The following is a 21,779-nucleotide window of genomic DNA, read 5'->3' as shown; positions in this document are numbered from 1 at the left end:
AAGCCATCGCCCTTTACAACCTGGCCTTGGCGGTCAGCCAGTGTCACCTCTGTCATACCCTGCGGTCAAAGCAGGTACGATCTCACCCAGTTTGAGGAGAAGATGACAGGGCATAGATGGTACCTCTTGATGGAGGACTGGCAAAGTTCTGGGAGAGCATGCAGGGAGTGTAAAATACCATGCAGGACATTTTTAGAAAATTCTTTCTGTCACAGTGGGTGACCGGAGCTAGATCAGAGCCTGCTCTGCCTGTGCATAGCAGATTCAGTCTCCAAATCCTGGGTGAAGGTGACTTATGCCTCAAACTTTTTAAAAAACGTTTTACTTAAGTGTAAAACATGTTAGATGCACAGACCCTCAGCGGGAGCTCATGCATTTTCACCTATGGAACATTCGGAGACCGCCGCCCAGGTCAAGACGCGGAAAGCTTCCAGCACCCAGCCAGCACCTCCTGCAGGCAGCTGTTCTTCTGTCTGCCATCGTCACGGGTTGGTTTCACCTGTTTTTGTTTTTCACATAAATGGAATCATACAGTGCGTGCTCTTTCGTCTCTGGAGACTTTCATTCACCGCATGTCGGTGAGATTCCTCCACGTGTTCTTGTGGATTGTCCGTTCTCATTACTGAATAATATTCCATCGTATGGCTATACTGTCTAGTGGGCATTTGGCTAGTTCCTGTTTGGAGGCTACGAACAGTCACATACACGTCGTCTGATAAGCATATGTGTTGGACTCATCCTCAAGAGTGGGCTTGCTCGGTCGTAGGGTGGGCGTACGTTCAGCCTCAGCGTATCGGCCACGTAGACTTGCCGTATGCATGTGCCATGTTACCCTCCCACCGGCGCCCCTCCCTCGCCAACACCTCACGGGGCCAGTCGAATCTTAGCCGATCTATTGGAAGTGAAGTGGAAACCAGTGTTTTGAATGAAATCTCACTAAATAAAAGCCACCGTTTCTAAGACAGATCCAGGGAGAAATGGAACGAAAGCAAACACTAGATACGATGGGGAGTCCGCAGGAGCATCTTGCTGTCGTTTTATTTGGTTTTGCTTTATTTTGTGGGTTTATATCTTTATGAAGGTGATTTCATATTGTTAAGTTCAAAGTAATCACCTAAAGCGTATGTGAGCCCTTCTTGAAAAGCAACTTGATAATGACAAGCAACCAACTAAGAGACGCCTCTAAACAAAACAAACTCAGAAGGGGAGGAGCTGAGGGAAAAAGACTGAGGTGAGTAACGAGTCCACTGAGATGGAGAAGTAAAACTAAGCAAGTGAAGAAATGATGGTTAAAAAAAAAAAAAACACACAATTTAAATGTTATAAACTCGAACGAAGCAAAAATAGTAGGAACAATAGTGACTGGGAAGTGGGTCGGAAGGGAAGTGGGGAAAGTGTAAACCAACTAATTTATCTTTCAAAGACCCAATTCATGCTGATTAAATTGAAACGTGGGGTTTTTTTTAATTACTCCAAATATTCTAAGTAAAAGATTATCGAGCCAGATAACGATTACAAACCTAACTATAAGCTATTTACAAGAGACATGTTTTAAATATAAGAATACAGAAAGGTTGAAGACAAAAGGATAGAAAGAAATATCCCACACAAACAAGAACTGAAAACCTCTACCGTAACTGTCCCAATGTTACCGAGTAGACTTTAAGGTAAGAAACAATCTAGAAATAAAAGGGACGTTTCAAAAAGGAAGATATCATAATCCCAACTGTGTATGCATCAACAGAAGAGCTTCAAAACACAAGCAAAACTTAATAAAACTAAGAGAAGGGACAGGCAAATCTGTAGTCATCGCAGGAGACTTTAACCCACATCTCTCAACAAATTTACCTGAATTTAGCAAAGTCACTAGAGATGGGATCAATATACAAAATCAACTATATTTCTATCCACTGGCCACAAATATTAAACAACATTTTAAAACTAAAACCATTAAGCTCCTAGAAGATAACATAGGAGAGAATCGAGACGGCCTTAGGTTTGGTGATGACTTTTTAGATACAATACCAAAGGGACAATCCGGGAGAGAAATAATCGATAAGCTGGACTTCATTAAAATTTAAAACCTGTGCTCTGCAAAAGATGCTGTCAAGAAAATGGGAGGACAAGCCACAGACTGGGAAAAAATATTCCAAAAGTCATATCCAATAAAGGACTATTATCCAAAACATGCAAAACTTTAAAACTCAACTATAAGAAAACGAACAACTCACCTAAAAAAAGGAGCAAAAGATCTGAATAGACACCTCCAAAGAAAACGTACAGATGGCAAATAAACATATGAAAAGATGTTCAATGTCATATGTCATTAGAGAATTGCAAATTAAAACCACAAGGAGATGGGGTGGCTCCATAGTGTAGTGGTTAGCACGTCTGCTTTACACACAGAAGGTCCTGGGTTCGCACCCCAGGTGAAGCCACGGACCATACCCCAGATGTGCCAGGCCCCATGTCGGGGGAGACACCCTATCGGGGGAGACACCCTGCATTCAGAGAGCCAGTTCTTAAAAGGGAAATGGCAACATCCATAGGTCATGGATGTTGTGTGGGGGGATTGAAGGGTGGCAGGAAACAATGAGATAATACTTGTACCTATTAAAATAGCCAAAATCCAAAACGCTGATGACACCAAATACTGACGAGGATGTGGAGTGACAGAAATGCTCATTCATTGCTGGTGGGAATGAAAAAATAGTATGGCCACTTTGAAGGAAAATTTGGCAGTTTCTTACAAAATTAAACACACTCTTACCATATGACCCAGCAATCACCCTCCTTAGTATTTACCCAAGTGATTTAAAAACCTAAGTTCACACAAAAACCTGCACAGGGATGTTTATAGCAGCTTTATTCATGATTGCCAAAACATGGAAACAACCAAGATGTCCTTCAATAGGTGAACAGGTAAACAAACTGTATTAACATCCACACAGTGGAATATTACTCAGTGCCAGAAAGACTCAACCCATGACAAGACATGGAATAACCTCATCTATATTACTAAGTGAAAGAAGCCAACATGAAAAGGCTACATACTATATGATTCCAACTTTATGGCATTCTGGAAAAGGCAAACCTAGAGAGACAGTAAAAAGATCAAAGGTCACCAGAGATTAGGAGGAAGCAGGGATGAATAAGTAGAGCACAGAGGATTTTTAGGGCAGTGAGACTATTCTGAATGGTACCATAGTGATGGATACATGTTATTACACATTTGTCAAAACCCATAGAATGCACAACACCAAGAGTGATGTAAACTATGAATGTTGGGTGATCATGTATCAATGTAGTTTCACTAATTGAAATAAAAAGATGTTGACAGTGGGGGAAGCCGTGTGTGTATGGAGGCAGGGGACGTATGGGAACTCTCTGTACTTTCCACTCAATTTTCCTGTGAACCTAAAACTGCACAAGAACATAAAATCTATTTTTAAAAATGAAGCCATCTCTAAGAGTATCAAAAACATCGACTTCCTGGGAATAAATTAAACAAAAGGTGGGCAAGTCCTCTACACCGAAAACTACAAAACATTATTGTATAGCAGTCATTAGGAAAATGCAAATAGAAACCACAATGAGATCCCACTTCACGCCCACTAGGATGCCTGTAATTAAAATGACAAACAATAAGTGTGAGCCAGGATGCGGAGAAACTTGAACCCTCTTACATTGCTGGTGGCAATGTAAAACAGTGCAGCCGCTTTGAAAAACAGTTTAGCAGTTTCTCAAAAAAAGTTAAAGATAGAGTTACCATCTGACCCAGCAATTTCACTCCTGGGTATACAATAACCGAGAGAATTGAAAATAAATGCCCACACAAAAACTTACACATGACATTCACAGCGGCACTATTCATAAAAGCCCAAAAGGGGAAAAAACCCAAATGTCCATCAACTGATGCATGGACAAACAAAACGTGTATTTCCATACAACAGAATATTATTCAGCCATATAAAAGAAGTACTGATACGTGCTACTGCATGGGTGAACCTTGAAAACATTATGCTAAGTGAAAAAGCCAGACAGGAAAGGCCATATGTTGTATGATTCCATCTGTATGAAAAGTCCAGCACAGGCAAATGCAGAGACAGAAAGCAGATGGTGGTTGCCGGGGTTGGAGAGGGGGAGTAGGGAAAGACTACTAATGGATAGGGGGGCTTTTGAGGGTGATAAAATTCTGGAACCTAGATAGTGGGACTGACTGCATAGCTTTGCTAATATACTAAAAAAATTAAAAAAAAAACCACTAAATTGTACACTTTAAACGAGTGAATTTTGGCCCCACCCAAGCCTCATCCAGTTGCGTCCTCTACGAGTCCTGTGCCACCTGCTGAGCAGCTCCAAGACCCACACTGGTGGCAGCTAGCCTTAGTTTCTGGCATGACTTCTTGAGGTAACTATAAGCACAGCATCTGGGGATTGCTTGCTGAATCTTAACAGGTGGCCCTGGAGGGGCACAAGCTGGGGCTACACTTGGCCTGCAGCTGAACCCCTCTCAGGACTGTACCGCTGGATACCTACTACACAAATCCATGCTAATATGACCGGGAGACTTAGGAGCTTTGATTAGTACATGGAAATAGACACAGAAAGGCAGCCAAAACGGGAAGACAAAGAACAGAACAGAGATCCAGGAATAATGGAGTCAAGCCATCTACCAGATGCAGAGTTCAAAACACTGGTTATAAAGATGCTCAGTGAAATTATGGGAAGTGAGAACTTTAACAAAGAGATAAAACATAAAAATAGAAATGGAAATTATAAAAGGGAACCAGTCAGAAATAAAGAATACATTATCTGACATGAAGAGCATATTAGAGGAAATCAACAGAACGGATGAAGAAGAGGATCGAGCCACCAATGTAGAGGATGGGGAAGCCAAGGACACACAATCAGAACGGCAAGAAAAAAGTAACCAAGAATATAATAATTTAAGGACCCTATGGAACAAAATTAAGGGGTACCTGAAGAGAGAGAACAAGAAGTTGAAAATACATTTGAAGAAATAATGATGGAAAACTTCCCTCACCTGGTGAAGGAAACAGACATACAACCCCAGGAAGCTCAGAGTGTCCCAAAAAAGATAAACTCAAAGAGGCCCACACAAAGACACATAATTAAAATGCCAAAGGTTAACTACAAAGAGAGAATCTTAAAAGCAGCAAGAGAAAACCAGTTACCTACAAGGGAGCACCCAGAAAACTGGCAGCCGATTTCTCAAAAGAAACTATGCAGGACAGGAGGGCTTGGCACAAAATATTCAAAGTGATGAAAACGCGGGATCTACCACCAAGAATACTTTATCCAGCTAAGCTATCATTTGGAGTTGAAGGACAGATAAAGAGCTTCCCAGACAAAAATAAGCTAAAGGAATTCATCAACACCAAGCCAGTATAACAGGAATTGTCGAAGGGACTTATTTAAGAGGAAAAAAACATATATCAAAAACATGAAAAAAGAATGGTAATAACTACATTCCTATCAACAAGTACTTCAAATGGAAAAGAATTAAGTGCTCCAACCAAAAGATAGAGTGGCTGAATGGATAAGAAAACAAGACCCCTACATATGCTGCCTACAAGAGACTCACTTCAGATTAAAAGACACACATGGACTAAAAGGAAGGGTATGGAGAAAGATGTTGCCTTGATGGACCCAGAGGGTACTGGGCTGAATGAAGTGAGTCAGCTAGAGAAAGACAAATGCCACATGATTTCACATACGTGTGGAATCTAAAGAATACAATCGACAACAACAGCAAAAATGGAAACAAACTCATAGATACAGAGACTATTTTGAGGGCTACTAGATGGGAGTGGGGTTGGGGGGATGGTGAATAAGGGCAAAGGGATTAAGTACAAATGGATAGATACAAAATAGTCATGGAGATATAAAGTGTAACATGAGAAAAATAGTCAACAATGTTGTTAAAAATATGTAAGGGGGAAGGGGCTACTAGATTTAGTGGGGTGATCACTTTGTGAGTTATATAGATCTCTAATCACTATGCTATACAATATATATTATTGTATGCCAACTATAATTGAAACTAATATATTATTGTATGCCAACTATAATTGAAAAAACTAATTGAATTGCACAATGTAAATATGAGGAACTAATTGTCTATTATATTTCAATAAAGCTAGGGAAAATAGTCTTAATTATAAAAAAAATCAAAAAAAATGAGTGAATTTTATGATATGTGACTTTTATCTCAATTAAAAATTTTTAAATAGCATTCTTGTGTGAAATTAAATAAAATCTAAATAAATCAAGGGACATATCATTTTTCTGGGCTCAAAGACAATATTATAAGCATACCAATTCTCAAATTACTCTGCAAATTTAATGTGGTCTCAATCAAAATCCTAGAAGTTTTTTCCCCGAAATTAATAAGCTGATTCTAAAATGTTTATGGAGATGCAAAGGAAAAGCCATTTATATAAAATACAAATACAAAGAACAAAACTAGAGAACTTACTGAACCAGATGCCGAGAACTATTGTAAGTATGGAAAGTTCGACGATGGTGTTGGTACGATAACAGACAAACGGACTAATGGCAGGGAATAGAGTCCAGAAAGAAACCCGCACCTGATCTGTGACAGAGTGACGCTTCAGTGCAGGGAGAGAAGGATGATCTTTTCAGGAAACAGTGTTGGGTCAACTGGATAGAATATGGGAGGGGGGTGCCGAATGTATCTCAAGCCCTGTCATAGGTTCCTAGGCTGCTGGAAAAAAAAAAAAATTACCACCAATGTGTGGCTGAAAACAATAAAACTTTATTCCTTTACAGTTCTGGAGGCCAGAAGTCCCAAACCAGTATCGCTGGGCCAAAATCAAGGTGTCAGCAAGGCCAAGCTCCCTCTGGAGGCTCTGGGAGGGGACCTGCCGCTTACCTCTTCCAGCTTCTGGAGCTGCCGGCATTCCTCCCTTAATGGCTGTACCAATCCAATCGCAAGGCCAGCAACTTCAAACCTCTCCATCTCTTTCTGCTCCATCTTCATATGGCTTCTGTGTACGTGTGTGTAAAATCTCCTTCTGCCTCCCATTTATAAGTATATATGTGGTTGCATTTAAGTCTCAACTAGAAAATCCAGGCTAATCTCCCCCATCTCATGATCCTTAAATTAATCAAACCTGTAAAAGTAAAGTTCACAACCCAGGGATTAGGATGCACCCATCTTTCGAGAGCCGTTTTTCAGCCTACCACAGCCCCTACCTCACCCTATAAACAAAAATAAATTCCAGACCTAAATATGAAAGACTAAAACGATAAAGCCTCACAAGAAAGCACAATGGAACATCTTCACGACCTTGGAACAGGCAGTTTTTTTAAACCAAAAACGAAAGCACTAACCATTTTAAAAAGTTACATTGGACTCTATTAAAACTAAGAACTATGTTCAACAACAAGAAAAAAATACATTTGGAAAAGTTCAAAGACAACCCACAAAGTGGGAAGGATATTTGCAACACAAATATACAGCAAAAAAAAACTACTCAGAATAAATAACCACAAATCGACATGAAAAAGGCAAACATCCCAATAGTAAAATGGGCAAAAGACTTGCAGATAAAAGAGAATAGCCAAAACGGCCAATAAACACATGAAAAGATGCTCAGCTTCATTAGTAATCAGGGAAATGCAAATTAAAACCACAATGCAATTGTACTATTCACCGGCTAGAATGGCTAAAATGAAAAAGGCAGACAGTACCACAGGCGGGTGGTATGTGGAGTAGTCAGAACTCACTGGTGACAATGTCAAGTGTTACTATCACTTTGGAAGACTTTTTGGCAGCTTCTGCGGAAAGAGAATATATGCAGACCTTTGACCCAGCACTCCTATTTCTAGGTATATACCCAACAGGAATGTGCATACATGTTCTCCAAAAGACACATACCACACTAGAATGTTTGTAGTGACACTATTTGTAATAGGCAGAACCTGGAAACTACCCAAATGTACATTAATAGTAGCATGGATAGAACAAAGTCTGGTATATTCACACACTGGAGTACTATACAGCAATGCTAATAAATACCGTATATTCACACACTGGAGTACTATACAGCAATGCTAATAAATACCGTATATTCACACACTGGAGTACTATACAGCAATGCTAATAAATACCGATATTCACACACTGGAGTACTATACAGCAATGCTAATAAATACCGTATATTCACACACTGGAGTACTATACAGCAATGCTAATAAATACCGTATATTCACACACTGGAGTACTATACAGCAATGCTAATAAATACCGTACAACTACAGGGAGCAGCACAGACGGATCCCACAGACATACTGTTGAGTGAAAGAAGCTGCACAGAGAAGAGGACATGATTCCATGGAGAGAGAAAAACAGATCCAGGTCGGAGAGGTTGGGACAGTAGTTCCCTTTGCGGAGAGAGTTAGAAGGGGGCACAGGGAGCTCACGGGGGGCTGGTTGTGTTCCGTATCTTTGTCTGGGTTCTAGCTACGTGTTGTGTTCACTCTGCATACGCTTAGAATTTATGTGTGTATGTATGTGTATGTGTGTGTGCATTGTATGTCAGTAGAAAATTGTACCCATCCAAAGCAAATTATATGTAATCATATGAATTCAATGCAAAAACGTCATTAAGTGACAAAAGCAAGTGCACAAATGTATGTTCCATGCCGCTTTTTGGTTTTAAAAAATGAAGGTGGGGGTGGGATTATATGTGTGTGGGTGTGTATGCAAACATCGTCCCTGGAAGAATGTAGAATGAAACTGCCCTCAGCTTATTGCCTTTCAGTGGGGAACTGGAGACCTGTATAACTGGAGGCCCAGTAAGTATACATATATATGTATTTTTTTAATTACCAAATAGTTTGCACATATGAAAACATTTATAGAAAAACGATGAACATCTAAAAAAAAAGAAAAAAAATAAACTGAAAAAAGACTAACGTTTGAAAGTACTCCAAAGCAGCGAGGTCCACGGAGTACCTCAGCAAAAGGCTGAGTTCTGAGTTCTTCCGGTTTCTCTTGGGGTCTGAGAACTGGAAGGGGCCTCCTTGGGGGGCGGGGGGACTCACGTGCACCCCATCCCTTACCGATGGGGAAACGGAGATCTTGAGAAGTCGCGGGGCGTGTCGATGTCTACAGGCTCCACCCCATTGCCACGCACCTCTTTGGGTTTTGCTGGAGACTTTGGAGTCAGACAGGAGTGGAAGGTTGTGGGACCTTGGCATATCTCAGTCTCTCTGAGTGGAGTCTCCTCGTCTGGAAAAATGAGGGTAATAGCCCCCACTTCATGCTGAGGCCGTGAGGAACAGACCGATGGGTGTGGAGTGGCTGGCGGACAGCAGGAGCTCTGTAAGTGGCCGGGACCTGCAGTCAGCAGGGCAGAAACCAAGCTGAAGCTTCTGTCCGCACTTCTCTGAGAGGGACGCACGGTGGCGCCCGTTCCCCAAAGGTCCCGCGCGGTCCCAGCCTCCGAGGGCATTGGCTCCCTGAGAGAAGGCGGCGAGCAAGGACGGAGCTACATCTGCACACACGTACACACACTTCGGCCCCTGTGGGTGGAAGGTAAACCTGGAAGGAGTCCCCGCCCAAGTAGGCAGGACTGGAGGGGCTGGGAGGCCCAGAAAGAGGGAAGAGGAGAAATGCTCTTCATCTGGGATTGCACTTTGGGATTAGAATTTAGGATCTTGCAGTGTGTTGAATGGTGGCCCCAAAAAGGTGGGTTCACCCAGAACCTGTAAATGTGACCTTATTTAGAAAAGTCTTTACAGATGTAATTAAGATAAGGATCTCCAGGTAACCCATCCTGGATTATCCCCCAGTGGGTCCTAAATCCAATGACAAGTGTCGTTATCACTAACACAAAGAGGGCCATGTGGAACCAGAGGCAGAGATTGATTGGAGTGACGCAGCCACAACCAAGGCACACGTGGAGGCACCAGGAGCTGGAACTCTTAAGAATCCCGGGAGAAAGGCGCCACTACTGTGTACAGTTCACAGGTGGACAAACTCAGGCCCAGATGGCAGAAGAACTAACTGTTCAGAAGTGGCGGAAGGATCTGAACCAAATCGGCATTGTCTTTCCTCCGGGTAGGGGCCTCAGAACTGTGGCACTGAGCTGTTGAAACCTCCCTTATCCATGCCACAACCACCCGACCCCAAATTAATTGTTCTCTCTTCTGTGGATTCTGAATTTTGTAAACACGATTACCTGATTTTCTCCCTATCAAGGAAGCCCCTGGAAAACCCCACTTTACGTGGTAACAGGCACAATGTAAGGGGTTGGATAAACTGGAACGAATGAGTGAATGAGTGAATGGTTTCCAGGGCCATTGGGTCCTGGGGATTTCTCATCCTCCTCAAAGAAAAGATTAATTATGCAAATTTTCTGGAGCCAGACTCTTTGCCTCCTCCCTTCCACTCTCCCCCCTTCCGAGCCTCTTCCCCAGGTTTCTGGGAGGGCACCGGGCTTTCTGGAAAATGCCCCAGGCACTCTAGTGGCCCGTTTCCTGATTGCAGCTGAAACTAGGGCTTAAAGCTGGTGAATCACTAGCAGCCACCAGCCAGGACGTGTTAGGGTGTCAGGCAGGAGGGAGAAGCCAGCTACTCGTCAGCCTCCCCCTACTCCTGCCACCCTCAACTTTGTCATCACCGTGTGACCTCCCCAGCCTCTGTGATACTAGTTTTTGGTGCAGGTGGTGTTGAGGAGCCCCTAGAATGCCCCCCCTTCCCCTTTCTCCAGCGCCTGCCACTCCCAGGTCCCAGAGAACCCACAGCCCGAACAGTTCCCAAACCCTGGTCTCAACGACTCATTGGTGACCCCAGGGAAGTGCTGCATCCCGTTTTCAGAGGCCGGGAAACCAGCTCGGGGAGCAGGAACTACCTGAGACCACCCGCAGGAAGTAAGCAGGACACAGGAAGCTGAATCTTAGTTTTCTGCCTCCCAGGGGCATTTCAAGCAGAATTAGCTATGGGCCATTTCTTGATTCAAGGGTCACAACCTTAGAGGACAAAGGAGTGACACCAAGCCGCCTGGAGGCAGTCCGAGGGGCTCAAGGCAGGTGGAGAAATTATAACCCAATGGTTTAGGGTACAGTCAGGTTCAAATCTCAGGCTGACTCCTGACAAATCACAGGGTTCTTGCAATCTCAGGCAAGTTTCTTAGCTTCTGTAGGCTTCAGTTACCCCATCAGTAAGATGGGAGAGACTCTAAGTACCTACACATCTTAAGATTGTCGTTAAGTATCCTAGGAGTTAACACAGAAGGGCTTAGAGCAGGTGGTGCATGCCCAATAAAGAGCAGCTTTTTAAAAGGGTATTTTGAAGCAATTGGTTTCTGAGAAGGAAGCATTTGGAGCGAATCCCTGTTCTCATCAGAGAGGAATGTTCCCCACACCTGTCTCTAGAAGGCTCAGTCCTGGGGCTTCCTTATAAGTCCCAGGCCTGTCCCACCCGGACCTGCCAGAACAGAGTGTAGGGGTAGGAAGCTGATATTTTTAACTTAGAGTCCAGAGGGTCCACTGAATTAGGTAAGTCTGGGAATCCCAGGGGCTGAGCATGAAATCTTTTTTGAAACCTCTTCTGGTGACACACCTCACCCACCTGTCAGCATGTCCTTGGGGGAAAACCAGCTTTTTCTTTTTCCCAATTAGTAATATTACTTGTTAACTGGAATAAGCACTGACTAGGGTTTGGTGTTTGCTAAACGAATGCCATCCACCAACAGCCCGCTGAGGCAGCTCCTGTCTTTAGCCCATTTTATAGGTGGAAACAGTCTAGGGAAGTTAATAACTTGTCCAAGGTCACAAAGCTGGAACTTGACAGAGCCAGGAAGGACTCTATTCACCACCATGGTGTAGCCTGTGCAAGCAGCCCCAGAGTCTTGGGGGAGGTGCTTAGGTGCCCCAGCCTGGAGCAGGCCTCTCAGGAGCTAGAAAGCCTGAGGCAGCTTCACAGAGCTACAGGCCAGGATCCCGGTCGGTCTCCAGGCCCTTCCCCTCACCGTGTCCACACAGCCACATCGAATCGCAGCAGTTTCTTTACCTGAGTCCCCTCCACCTCCTGGCCCTGGGCAAAAGAGGGCGCTCCGGAGCCCCACAGGCTGTGAATGATTTCATCCCACCCCCACCCCATCCTCCACGCCCACAAATCTCCTAGCACTCCCTTGCCTGAGCCTTTCTCCAGCCCCATCATGTCTCCAGCATTTCTCTGGAAAAGCTGTGCCTCCGACCAGGCTGTTTCCTGGAGCCCACACGTCTTTACTAATTTTAGGCTTCCATGTTGAGAAGGTGGACCTCCTCCAAGAAGCACCCCCTGACTGCCTCATCTGTGTTAGCTGGTTCCTCACCACCACTGCCCGCTGGGGGATGACTGACCCCAGCACTAACGACCCCAGCACTTAAGCCCCAGCCTAAGGGCTTGTCTGCAGGTACTCTGAGCTGAGGGGTGTGGGGTATGGAAGAGAGGCAGAAGACAGTTGTCACTCACCTTCTGGGTTCAGTAAGAGAAGAGAGACAGGGAGGGTCTCCCTCTTCCTGGCCTCTTTCAGCCGGCCTTGACCCTCAGGCCCTTGGTCAATACCTGTTGGGCAACCCAATCACCAGATTGGCCAGGGCTGCCTGGAGGGGGAGGAGGACATGGCTGTTTGGGCACCTTTGGCCAGCCCCACCCCTCTGGCTGCTCCCCCACCACCACCCTTGGAGCTGGGGCTTTGAACATGAAGGGATTTTTTGAAGTGTGAAGTGACATCTTGGTCTGAGTGAGGCATGGAGGCCTAAGCCAAACAGTACAGAAACAAGGCTGACAGAGTTAGTTGCTGGCCTACCCTCCTCCCCAGAGATGAGAGACTGAGGCTGCCAGAGCCTGGTCAAGCCAGAGCTGGAGCCCTGTGGCCCCAGTGGGGCAGGATGGGGTCTGGCCTCCTCCTTCTCAGCGCCCTCAGCCCCTCCCCCATCAAAGCAGGGCAGGGCTCCCAGACTTTTGGGGGCTGGGCCCTGGAGCCATGGATGCTTCCTGCGGACATTCGACTCCCACATTCCTGGCCTTTCTAAAGACTCCTCCTCTCCTCCTCCCTTCTCGCCCTCCCCTTGGTAGGGGGAGGGTGGTGGCCTGGGTCTGAGCTAGCTGCTTGCGGCCTATAGGGATATGTGGGGGCCTCTCTAGGAGTGACTGAGGTCTAGACTAAAGGGGCTGCTGGGAGGCACCGCCCTGGGGGTCCTTGATTCTCATAAACAGGAGTCCACCCGCCCCTCACCCCAGACAGGCCCCTGTGTGTGCAGATGCTGGCTCTGGAGGCCCAGCGGCCCTTGACCTCTCCGGCTGCTTCCTGTTGGCTGGGCCAGAGGAGAGAGAAAGACAGGAACGACCTGAGATGGGGAGAGGCCTGAGGGAGTGTGAGCGCAGAGGAGAAAAGAGTAGAGAGGCAGAGAGGAGAAAGGCCAGAGCAAGCCTGGAGCGTAGTAGGCACTCGATAAATAATCTGGTCCGAGGTTGGGTAAGGAGAAGAGGGGCTGCTGCTCTGGGGAGAGCAGCACAGCTGTGGGGAGGAGAGGCTGGAGGTTCCCATCCTGCAGTCACTAAGGCCTAGCACATAGTAGGTGCTCAGTAAATACCCGAGACCTATTGTTTAGGATAAGTGGAGAGGGAGTGTTCTTGGGAGAGCAACACTGTTGGGGGGGGCGGGGAGAATGGGGCTCCCCCGGTCTGGCTGCTCCCTGTGGGTGGACAGCCCCCAAACCTCAACATCCTATTGTCCCTGTCTGGCCCCCACCCCGCCCCATGGCAGGCTGGGCCAGGCCACTGTCTCAAGGCCCTTTATTTTTAAAATCCCTGTGGTGTTCCCACCCCAAACCGAAGGAGCAGTGCCAGCCACAGATCCGCCTTCGGCCTGGGCTTGAGGCCCAGAGGCCCCCGGGGGGTGGGGCATCCGGCCACCCGGCAGCTGCCGATGCAATTCTGGGAGGGCTACTGGGCCGGCCAGCCCGCCTGAGCAGGGAGAGGGGGCCCCTGGGATGCCCCCCACACTGGCACGAGGTGTTAGCCCAGAGGCCTGCTAAGGTAGCAACCCAATTTTGTTAAATCCAGGAGCTTATTCTCCTATAAATCAAATCTTCGTCTCCCCACATTCCACCAAGCAGATATGTGCACAGCACGTAGTATGCGTAAGGAAGGAGGCACGGGCCTGACCTTGTGAGGGGGACAGGTGGGCCCTGCAGAGGGTGCAGACAGTGAAGCTGTGGGGCAGTTCTGGAAAGAGCCTCCAACGGACGCCATTCCTCCCTGGTCATGTGGCCTAGGGCAGGTCATTTGGTCCCTGTGAATCTCAGGCTCCTCCCTGTAAGATGGGGTGGCTCCTCCCTGTAAGATGGGGTAATAATAGCTACCGAGGAAGGCTGGAGTCCATCTCCAGACAGCAATGAAGAAGGCAGTCCAATTCCTCCCTCGTGGCGCTTAAAGACCTATGTAAACAATAGGCGTGGCAGTAGGCCTCGAAAGAAGAGTGCTCTGGGGCCAAGGGTAGGGGACAGTTCATTTAGGTGACTGGTCTGGAGGCTTCTGAGCAGGCGACACTTGAGCTGAGAAGAAGACGGCCTTTCACTCATCTGGGGCGAAAATGCACTGGGCGGAAGGAACAGGGGTGTAAAGGCCTCAAGGCAGGAGGTGGCAGGGTGACCTGAGCTAAGGGGTATGGAAGGACTTTGTGTCCTCGCAAGGACCTGCACCTGGAAGGTGGTATTATTGTTAGTGTCGCTGTGCCAGACCTGGAGAGGAGGCAGAGATGTCGAGCAGACTCATGCCCCAGCCGAGCGTAGCCTCTGCATCCTTTTTCCTCAACACTTACCCCAGCTGGAGAATGCCAGACTGGCTGGCCAACCCCGTGGGTGCGTGTGGGCCCTTGAACTACAAAGGTTGTTCACTCTGGCCCGACTCGTTTTCTCCTTTGATCCTCCCAGCAACAGCTCTGAGGTGGGGTGGGCTGGGCTTATTATCACTGTATCCATTTGATGGACCAGGAGACTGAGGTGGGGGTTGGATGGGCACGGGATGTGGTGGCAGCTGGCTGAGATCACCTAGCTCCTTAATGGGAAAGCTGAGCCACGTGCCCAAGCAGCCCGGTTCCCAGACTAATCCATTTTCCCTGCAGTGGCCTCTTGGTTCCCTAGCCTTGATCCCCCAAAAAAAACATTTCCCTGCCTCACCCTAGCATCTGTCCCAGCACCCATAAACCAGCACAGACTCTGCCAGGAGGTACCAGCCACCCGCTAGGCTTTAGCCAGAGAAGAATGTGGCCTGACCCTCCCCATGGGAGCTCTGGCCAGCAGGCCTTGGCAGAAGAGAAGCCGGCTGAGTCAACAAGAGGCTGGCAGGGGCGCAAGCTGCCCACCGGGGTAGAATCAGAGATCTAGAGGAGCCTGCCCACTCCCCACCGCTCACTCTCCATGAGCCCCTCCCCCTTGCTTGTCTGGGCACCAGCTGACCCAGTTAACCCCTGCAGGTGTGACAGGGGGGTGCTCTAGAGAGCATCAGTTGACCAATCACCCTGTGGAAAGACGCTGTGAGACCTCATATAGGTCACTTCACCTCTCTAGGCCGGTTTCCGCACCTGTGAGATCCTCTCCTGACCCATGAGGGTGTGGTTGAAGTCTTTACAAATCGGTAAAGGTTACACATAAAACGATACGAGCCATTGTATCTCTTCCCTCCTCTGGAGCTGGGGCACAAATTCCTGAGTCCAAAGGCAAGAGCTGTGCCCTGTTGCCAGGGGCCGAGTTGGTACTTAGAGCTTGCTGCGATGCTACAGTTAAATTCGTGAAACAACTCAGAAATGTACAAGGAGCCTGACTATCTGTAGCAGCTATGATGCCCCCCCAGCCTGGGTTTGTGGAGCTCCTTCCCAAGCCGTTCTTTGATCACAGGCATTTCCTTCCCATTTTACAGACGAGAAAACTGAGGCAGAGGGAGGCTAAGGAACTTGCCCACGATCCACAGCTGAGACTAGTGGGAGCTAGGTCTTCTGACTCCTGGGGAGACACTTGGAAAGAGGGGACAGCCAGGGGCATCTGTGTGCAGCCCTGGCAAGAGGAAAGAGGAGCAGTGGGCAGAGGTTATGAGGAGTTGATTTCTGCTCCACTTCAGGGCGAAATTCTTGACTAACAGGGCTGTCCTCTTGGGGTGAGTTCCTCATCACCGAAGAGGTGTAAGCAGAGGCAACACTCATCAGTTAGGGATGCTTCTGAGCAATTCTGGCCCCAGGAGGATGTGTGTGCACACACGAGGTCGTTCCCACATCCTGAGACTGAGATCATGGCCCCGTAGTGGTCTCCAAGCCTTTGCGCTCAAAGCAGCAGGACCCTGTGGATGCCACAGACTGGGCTAGAGTCCAGAGGAACCACCTCCAAACTGTGAGAGGTTGAGGAGATAACTTTACCTCCTCGGCCTCAGTTTCCTCATCTGGTGTTGTGAGGATTAGAGCAAATGCAAGTAAAGCACCCAGCCCAGAGCTCGAGCACTTGTCTGGCACTTAAGAGATGCTGAATATTAATTAAGCATTAGCTCCCCTCACTTCTGATAAGCTTCCTCTCATCATCAGTCTGAGAAAGGGAGGAGCAAACCAGGAGCTAAGAAGTGGTGGAGGTGAAGGATCAGTGGATGAAGCCGGGACTAGGCCAGGAGTGCCTGGTGGATTTCCAGCTCTATGGGAAACAGGCAGGTGCCACGAGCAAGCTGCTTTCCGTCTTCTGTTTCTGTGTCCACAAAGAGATCATGTACGTGAAAACTTTCATCAACCCAAGTGGACCAGCTTTTGTGAGAAGAAAACAGACAGACCCAAGTTTCCAGGAATGAGCCCGTGGTCATGGAGGTGAGTAGGGAGCCCCCACCCTACCCAGGCAGAGCCACGTGAAACCCTATGGGCTGGGTTGGCAGGAGGAGGTGATGCTGGAGATGGTCAGGGCAAGGCAGGGCTGGCCCCCAGCCCACTGGCCTATCTGTCAACCCAGGCTGGACAGCAGAGAATAGACCATTGTTTCTGCTCCTCAAACACTTTTCCTGCCCCTTCCTTGCCCCTCCCCTCACAGCCCCACCCCCCTCACGCTGAGAGCAAAGATCTGGAGGACCCTCCCCACTGCCCTCACCTCTAGGCTCCTGGGTGCCAGGCCCCCCAGCTCTGGAGAACTCAGCCCCATCACCCATGGGATGGCAGGGTTACCTGGCCCTGACTCTTCTGCTGTCCGTCCCCACCCCCTGCAGCTACAGGAGCCTCAGACCCCGACTTCCCCCTCCATCCATCCATCTGACTGTCCTCCTCAAGGGTGGAGCCTGAGGAACTGACCCCACATCCTTCCTCAGCTCCTGGCCAACTTCTTGTCCTGTTCTCCAGGAGAAAGGGAGCCTGGCGGGGTGGGGGCCCTGCCCCGCCCCCATTTCCCTGTGGAGCAGTGGGGGAACGAAAGCTGAGTCGGCCTGGAAGGCTCCAGCTGAGAAAACGCTTCCACACAGCCAGCCCTTTTCCCAGAGCTGGAATTCCAGAGGCGTTTCCGGCCCTGACAGCTGCCTCCCTCCAGAGCCAGGCTCTCCCTGTGGGCCTCGAGGCCACGCCCTCCAAAATACCCATGGGATTAACTCCCATACTGACCCTGCTGCTCCCAAGAACCCACTCACACCCAGGCAGCACCACTAGAAACAGCCATCGGTACAGCCAGGGACTAATCTGCCATCACCCGGCCCCCAGGCCACCCGCCAGCCCCGGGCAGGGCCCTGACTCCCAGCATCTCAGTCATCACTCTGGCTGATGGTTCCTCATGTGCACACACTCCTGCCAGACACACACACTTGGTGTACCCCGCCTGGCTCTCATGCCTTCTGATTTGCACAGTCTGTGTAAAGCTTTGTCCCACCTCCTTCAGGCAGCCTTCCTGGAAGCCCTGCCAAGTCTGTGCTCTGTCTGAGCCTTAACTGTCTGTGAGCCTGTCTGTTATATCCTGCTAGGCTGGAAGCTGGCACACCGTAGGCACTCAGCAGGTGATCGCACACACTCAAGACAGCCATGAGGACTCCCAGCTCCACTGCAGACTTGCTGTGCAGCCCTGGCAAGCCCTACCCTCTCTGGGCCTCGGTGTCCCCGGACGCCCTCTGAGGCCCTGAAACTCCCCACCAAGTATTGACTCTAGGGACTCTGGGGCAGGAGGAGGGAACCAGAAGGTTGAGGTTCCTTCCAGGAGGGTCTCCGTCCCCGGCTCCCTCAGAGCACATTTCTGTTCTCAAAGTCAGCCAGGGGGAAAAAATGCTGGGCGAGGTTGCTGCCTGGCTTCCTTTAATGAGGAAACCCCCAACAAGGATTCCAAGGCACCCCAGGGTCTGTGACCCCTAAGGGCAGCTCTCACTGGGGGCAGGACAGTGGCCCGGCCTAGCCCATGCCACAGAGGGCCCTCCCACACCCCTCCTCCCTCAGCACTGTGTTCAAGGCCTCTCTCCCCTCCTCCACGGTAGAACATTCCCAGCTCACCTTCTACCCTCCTTAGGGCTGCTCTCTCCCCAGCTCTACCAATGGGCAATCTTATCCCAAAACACAAGGCCCACCTCAAATGCCCCCTCCTCCAGGAAGCCTTCCTGGACCTCCTCAGTCAGTCCTCTGCCTCCCTGGCCCCTTCTACCATTGTTTTGGTCCTTCATCCCCACCGATATCCTGGCCTCTGTCTTCCCCTCCAGACTATGACTCTAGAGAGCAGGCGCTGCTTTTCTTACTCATCACTGCTTCCTCACAAGTTACCCAGCTGAGCCCTGGCCCATAGCAGGCACTTACTTAACGTGTGTTAGATGAAATCACCTCCTGGGAAAAGGAAAATGATAACAATAGCTACTCTTCCTTGACCACCGACCATAGGTCAGGCAGTGAACTTCATGGCTCATCACAGATGATGCAAATGAGGCCCCAGGCAAGGAAGTGGCTTGTCCAAGTTCACTCTGCTAGTGAGAGGCATAGGCAGGCTTTGAATTCTGGTTTGTCTGATTGAAAATGTATGCTGGGTCATAGAGGTGGGAGCATGGATGTAGCCCCCTTGGCCCACTGCCAGTCTCCTCTAGCACAAACCTCTTGGAGAATCCAACACTGCCCCCTCCCCCTGCAATGCCCAGGCATGTCTGAGCCCCTGCCAGGAGCCCAGCCCATGGAAAATGTCCCTGGAGTGGTCCCAGGAGGAGGACACCTGCCCTAATGTTGATTGTAGTCCAGTTAGGGGTTAAGGACCCCCCTTCCTATGCTGGCCATGACCGTTTCTCCAAACATGCCAGGAGCACAGACACCACTGTCTTGTTCAAGATCTCACATGGCAACAGATGCCAATATGGAGGATGGACTAGGTACAGGGGAGAGGCTCACTCTGAAGGAGGACCTCCAGGGGGAGGTGACATTCTAAAGCAACCTTCAAGGATGTTTTGCCCAAGGGTGAACCACTGATGAAAGTAAGCAAGGTTTCTGCATGTGAGAAAGATGAGGATATGCTCAATGACCCATGCTGGTCAGCAGAGGCCAGGTGTGAGTCGATGTACGCGCATCACAGGATGGACAAGGAATTGAGTGGGTGAATCATGGAGGGTCAAGTGGGTGGGTAGGCAAGTACAGGGGTGGGCATTAGGTCAAGGGATGCTGGATGGAGTAGGTGGGTGGATATATAGGTAGATAAATGGATGGAGGTGGAGGGATGCATGGGTGTGATGGATGGATGGGTGGGGGGTAGATGGATGAATGGACAGGGTTGTAGGCAGTGGGTCACCTGAGGGGTGGGTAAGTGGTTAGGTGATTAGATGGGTGGGAGGTAGGTCAGTAGATGGATGGGTAAGGAGGTGGGTAAATTGATGGAGGAATGCGTAAAGAGTATAGACAGGTGTATGGGCAGTGGGTAGATGGATGGATTGACAATTACATCTGGGAGTGGATGGACATTCAAGAGAGAGAGGACTGGGCAGACCCATCGATGGGCCAATGAGCAGATGTATAACGTTATGTTCACTGCAGTGCTATTTATAATAGCCAAGATATGGAAGCAACCCAAGTGCCCATCAATTGAGGATTGGATAAAGAAGTTGTGGTACATATATACAATGGAATATTACTCAGCCATAAAAAATGAAATCTTACCACTTACAACAACATGGATGGGCCTAGAGGGTATTAGCTAAGTGAAATAAGTCAGACAAAGGCAAATACCATATGATTTCACTTAATTTAAAGAACAAAATAAATGAACAAACAAAACAAAACAGACTCATAAATTCAGAGAGAAAATTGGTGATTGCCAGATGGGAGGGGTGGTTTGGGGACTGGGTGAAAAAGGTGAGGGGATTAAGAAATGCAAATTGGTAGTTACAGAATAGTCACAGGGATGTAAATTACAGCATAGGGAATACAGTTAATAACATTGTAATAATTATGTATAGTGCCAGGTGAGTGAGTACTAGACTAATCAAGGGGATCACTTTATAAATTATATAAATGTCTAACCACTATGCTGTACACCTTAAACTAATATAAAATAATATTGAATTTCAATTCTAATTGAAAAATTAAAATTAAAAATGAGCAGATGCATAAACTGACCAAAAGCCCAGTCAGACTTTGGGATGGAACGTGCGCATGCTCCCTAGGGAGGGGCTGGGCTGGGGGCTGGTAGATGTGGCCAAACCAACTCTCTCGGCTCGAGGCTCCCACTCCAAACCTCACTGGAGCCTGGTGGGCAGCCAGTGGCATTCCTGGGTCCCTAAGAGGGAAGCGCCCCTCTCTAGTTGTGCCCTGCCCCCTCTGCCCTAGCTCCACCAAGGATTCCCTGCCCAGAACTGACTCCTTCCCGTAAGCCCCATGCTTCAGCCCACCCAATCTGCAGGGGTGAGTTGAGGGGGCAGTTGAGCTCTGTGATGTGGCCCAAGGGGCCTGGTTCCTCCAGGACAGGGGAGAGATGGGGATTTCCGAGCTCCAGGCAGCCTGTCCCACCTCTCAGCCCCCAGTCCCCAGCTGGCAGGCATTTGTTCTGCATTCTGCACGGTGATTACAGCTTTGCCAGGGTTAACCCCTGCGCTCCTGTGCACAGCCCCTTGACAGGGGAAGGAAGGGGACCACAGACAACTGGGGGAGGAGGAAACCATGGGAAATGGGTACTGCCCATCCTTGCATCCTTCGCAGGGATTCCCTAGACCCGTCCCTCTCTCCCATTTTCCAGAGGGAAAAACCGAGTTGGATTCTTAAATCAGGATGGAGCCCAGAACAAGAATGCAGCCTACACAGAGAGGAACTTCCAGCTGGAGAAAAGCTTTGAACGAGGGGAGAGAGCCCCTTCCAGCCTCAGTTTACCCATCTGTAAAATGAGACAAAGGATTCCTGACTCACAGGTTGCCTCGCAGTGAGCTACCAGAAACAAAGTGACTGGCACATAGTAGCAAGGTCCCCTGCCCACCCCTGGCCTGGAGCCAGAGGATGGAACAAGTGTGTGACAGGTTGTAACCATTTTCATTTAGACCACTTTCTTAGCCACTCTCTGGGACTCACAACAAGTAGTAAATACCCGTAAGTACCAATATCTACACCGGAGTTATACCCGTTGATAGACAAGAAACTTGCAGCTCAGAGAGGCCAAGTGCCTTTCCCTCAAGTCACACAATGGCTGGGAAGCTGATGGCCAGGATTTGGGTTCAGGGCCTCTGACACTGCACCAAACTGCTCCTTTCCAAGCTGCTCTGTGGACCCTTTTGACTAGGGCAACCTAGA

The sequence above is a fragment of the Pteropus medius genome, unplaced genomic scaffold (genome assembly GCF_902729225.1).
Source record: "Pteropus medius unplaced genomic scaffold, Ma_sr-lr_union100, whole genome shotgun sequence".
Lineage (NCBI taxonomy): Eukaryota > Metazoa > Chordata > Mammalia > Chiroptera > Pteropodidae > Pteropus > Pteropus medius.
This window is presented reverse-complemented; position numbering follows the sequence as displayed.